General features: G+C 31.7%; 1 protein-coding gene and 1 pseudogene across 37 annotated transcripts in view; both read right to left on the bottom strand.

Moving 5' to 3' along the window:
• LOC145296067 (tyrosine-protein phosphatase Lar-like) overlaps positions 1–5,000 on the bottom strand; it is a 1,305,806-nt gene that overhangs the window by 916,003 nt on the left and 384,803 nt on the right. The window lies entirely within an intron of this gene.
• Positions 2,745–2,861, bottom strand: LOC145296369 (5S ribosomal RNA; annotated as a pseudogene).

Below are 5,000 nucleotides of genomic sequence, written 5' to 3'. Positions count from 1 at the left end.
GGTTCGAATTATATTTTATTCTTCTAAACAACACGCTGCAATGACCCACAAGAAAAACTGACAAACAAGAATCAAATATTGATTTTGTAGGAAGAAATCTATCAATGATGAAAGTCGATAAAGAAACTAACTTTAGTCTATATATTAGATGATATTCCTACATTTTTGACCGACGTATTCACTGACCATCTGCAGGCGGTAGAGATCAGCTGTTTTCTTTTATATTGTTAAAATCCAGCGAACCTGAAAATTTGATATAATTAGTTCAGAGTCTGAGAACAGGAAGATAGATATAATTGATTTTAAAGAGAGCAGTATTTATTTATATATCAGCCATGTTTGATCGCCTTTGAAAGTCCTAATACTTAATTGGTATTCTCGCTGGTACACACCAAATTGGTACCGAACGCTTAGTGCTTCAGTGAAGCCAGTCGCACTTAAATTAAAACTGTTCTGTTTCGATTTAGATAATACGTTGAAGCCATTCATCTTGATATGCATCGTAGGTTTTTGAAGACATCAAAGAAGAACTCGATCTGTTTTCCAATGAAAATATACTTTAAGATACAAAGTATTGATCCAATAAATAGGTTTTATATTTAATAAAGTTTATATATCTACTTTTTATATAAAAAGTCACCATGTGTGTGTGTGTGTGTGCGTGAGTGAGTGTGTGTGTGTGTGTGTGTGTGTGTGTGTGTGTGCGTGAGTGTGTGTGTGTGTGTGTATGAGAGTGCGAGTGTGTGTGTGAGAGTGTGTCTGGGCGAGACTGTGTGTGTGAGAGTGTGTGTTCAAGAGAGTGTGCGTGTGTGTGAGTGTGCACAACTTCATTAATTATTTTATCTTTTATTTTGTACTTTCTATTCTATTTAATCCTATTGAAAATGCCTTTTAATTCCCCCCAAAATTTTCTTTCATATATTTTAAAATTCATGCTAATCAGTGATACATTTTTTGTCCTCTGATGAAAAGCGTCTATCTTTGAAATACCAAGGGTTAACGATTTTTCTTTATCCCTTGTTCGAGTTTGATGGATCAATAAATATTGTAATTTATTCGATTTCATTTTCAGCATTAATCTTTCTTGTATATATATTAGTGATAGGACGATTCCAATATTTTTCCCGATTCTTTATAAATCTCTAAATATTTAACTATAAAAGTGTTATTTTGTCCCGATTACTGTAAAAACACATCTTAAATGTCGCTATATTTTTTCAAACGTAAAAATACGCTTGTGAGGGGATGATCTAGAGATTTTTGTCTTACTGAAAATTTAAATCAATAAATATTAATATCTTATTATTACTACAAGCAGTGGAAGATGTTTCTTAAACCAAAACGAATAAAAAAGAGGATTCGATTTTGGCATCGGAAAATAGCCTCAAATATTTCCAATTTTGATATCGAAACCGACATCCCAAAAAGCTCCAATCCCGATTAATCATCCCAACACTAATATACTTTTATATATATATAAGTCACTTTATGTGTGTGTGTGTGTGTGTGTGTGTGTGTGTGTGTGTGTGTGTGTGTGTGTGTCTATGAGTTCCTTCCTCATAGGTTTCGAAATGGCTGAACCCATCTTTTGTAAATTTTACACAAAGCTAATTTATATGTCTGGCAGTGTTCTTAGATATGTTTTGTACAGAAATTCATCTGATAAGAAAATTCGATCTTAAAAATAGCTTTTTTCTCTTATAGACAAAAAGAATGATTTTTACAAGAGAATATTTTACACTGTCTAATCGAATCAAATCAGGAGCAGGCAACTCATGCTTCAAACTGTCTTTTAGCAATGGAGATAATTCTGGGTACGCCTTTTCCTGTATACCAACTTTGAGGGCTGTTACCAATACCAACAACGGAAAGTGAACCAGAAATATAAAGCCTTAAGTAATGCGGTGTGTGTGCGTGTGTAAACTTTTTATTGTATGTATTATGAACTGTATTTGTGAGCGGAAAAACAGAAATACAAAGAAATAATTGAATGAAAATCAATTTCATGTTGACCAACGATAATAATAATAATAATAATTAATATATATATATATATACTAGCATTACAGCCCGGCGTTGCCCGGGTGTTTGGAGGTGTATGTGGAGCAAAAAAACAAAAAAAAACCCAGAAAAGTTTTATAATTTGACCCCTATTATGACCCCTTAACATTTGTTTTGGGTTCAAATCAAGTTATTAAGTTAGATCCATGTCCAAGGAATCTATATTTAAAATTTCAAGTGTTTAGACCCAAAATTGGCGGAGGAGTTTGGTAGAGTTCTCAAAGGTCAAATCGTTGAACTTTGACCCCTTAACAGCCAAATTTCTGGCAGAAAACCGATCACATAGATTTTCCCAAATCTCAATACCCTGTATATCAAATTTCGAGTCTGTAGACTGAAAATTGACAGAGTTATTGTGTAGGGAAATGTAGACAGAGAGACAGACACACACACAGACACTTTCATTTTTATATATATATATATATATATATTTATGTATGTATATATATATATATTTATTTATGTATGTGCATGTCTAAATATATGCATGCGTGTACATAAAAAAAGGCTTCCTTCAGTCTTGACAGACTATGGATACCCACTGTAAAGGTGCCTGCATGTGAAATTTTTGTGGCAAGAGTTGAGCAATCTCCAACCACACCTTTCTTGAGTCTACATTGTTGAATACCAGTAGCAAGTGGAGGTTCAGGACGACTGGAAACAATGCCGAGATAAGCGGAAAGCACATACAACGCCTAGAATTCCCAAATGGTCACCCATCTGGTACTAGCCAGGCTCAACGTTGCTTAACTTCAGTGATCTGATGAGAACCAGAGTGTCAGCGTGATTACGCCGTACATATGTACGTATACATATCTATATATATATATATGTGTGTGTATATGTGTATATAAATATATGCGTACAAATAAGTAAAGATATGTATATGTATGAATATATATTAGAAAAACGAGCAAAGCGTTCAATCATAGTTGCTAAAGTGAAATAAATAATAGGATGGGATGTTGTACCGACTTGAATTTGTTAGGACACCTGGTTTTATTTATTATGCCATCTTGGATTTGTTAGGACACCTGGTTTTATTTATTATGCCATCTTGGATTTGTTAGGACACCTGGGTTTTATTTATTATGCCATCTTGGATTTGTTAGGATACCTGGGTTTTATTTATTATGCCATCTTGGATTTGTTAGGATACCTGGGTTTTATTTATTATGCCATCTTGGATTTGTTAGGATACCTGGGTTTTATTTATTATGCCATCTTGGATTTGTTAGGATACCTGGGTTTTATTTATTATGCCATCTTGGATTTGTTAGGACACCTGGTTTTATTTATTATGCCATCTTGGATTTGTTAGGATACCTGGGTTTTATTTATTATGCCATCTTGGATTTGTTAGGATACCTGGGTTTTATTTATTATGCCATCTTGGATTTGTTAGGATACCTGGGTTTTATTTATTATGCCATCTTGGATTTGTTAGGATACCTGGGTTTTATTTATTATGCCATCTTGGATTTGTTAGGATACCTGGGTTTTATTTATTATACCATCTTGGATTTGTTAGGATACCTGGGTTTTATTTATTATACCATCTTGGATTTGTTAGGATACCTGGGTTTTATTTATTATGCCATCTTGGATTTAAGAGAAAACCTAGCTTCATTGGTTGATATATTGGTTTAACTAGGAACTGACAGCTCCAAATCTGAGACTAATTAGTAGGGCTGTGACAACAGCATATTCTTTTCATTGTTTTTACTTTTGAGTATATATCCGTTAGTATCTTATGTGTTTTTTATATAGACAGATGTGGTTCTCAGTTGATAAAGTGTGTCTGTGTCAGATATATACCAGAGAGTCAAAAGAATGAAAAGAATATTATATTGTCACAGCCCTACTGATTATCTACTAACTATTTCTTTTTTTACAAAAAGATCACCACATATTACGGCCTGGAGGCCACTCGAGGATAAGAGTTAATGTGTGTATGGTAGTTATTGGGACAGTAGCGTAGTGATCATTTGTGGTGGAAAATTTGGTATAATTAGATTATCTATGATACTTGTTTGCATTGGACTTGAATATAACAATATTGTCGTCAGTTGTAAAGCAGACCAGTAGAACAGAGTTCCACAGGCGGGCAGTTCTAGGAAAGAAGCTTTGCTCATGGAATCCACACTTAGGTTTAGGCACCAATGTAGATGGGAGCTTAGTCGAACACTTGCCATGAAAATAACAATAGAGAAGAAACAATCTAGCAACGTCTCTTCTGTGGGAAAGAGGTTGCAGAAAAGAGAAAAAACCTACGAGATTATGAAGTCGGTTTTGAATTCTGTCAAGGGTAGCTCCTGCCCAGATGTAGCAACAGTACTCCATCCTAGCTCGTATTTGGCTCTTATATGGGTAAAGAATTGCAGCGACGGTGAGATATCAACTGGAGCGGTAGAATAATCCAATCATTTTTCCATGTGCCTCCAGCCCTCCTTCATTCTTGATAATCCTTCACGGATATGATAGGGAAACTTGCCAATATTTGGTAGTGCTTGTGAAGGGACTTTATTCTGCTTATATATATATATATATATATATATATATATATATTTATTATTATATATATTAATATTATATATATTAATATTATATATATATATATTTATTATTATATATATTAATATTATATATATATATATATATATATATTTATTATTATATATATTAATATTATATATATATATATATATATATATTTATTATTATATATATTAATATTATATATATATATATATATATATATTTATTATTATATATATTAATATTATATATATATATATATTATATATATATTAATATTATATATATATATATATATATTATTATATATATTAATATTATATATATATATATATATATATATATATATATTTATTATTATATATATTAATATTATATATATATATATATATATATATTTA

Source organism: Euprymna scolopes, chromosome 16, assembly GCF_053919585.1.
Source record: "Euprymna scolopes isolate OS-2025 chromosome 16, ASM5391958v1, whole genome shotgun sequence".
Lineage (NCBI taxonomy): Eukaryota > Metazoa > Mollusca > Cephalopoda > Sepiida > Sepiolidae > Euprymna > Euprymna scolopes.
This window is presented reverse-complemented; position numbering and strand designations above follow the sequence as displayed.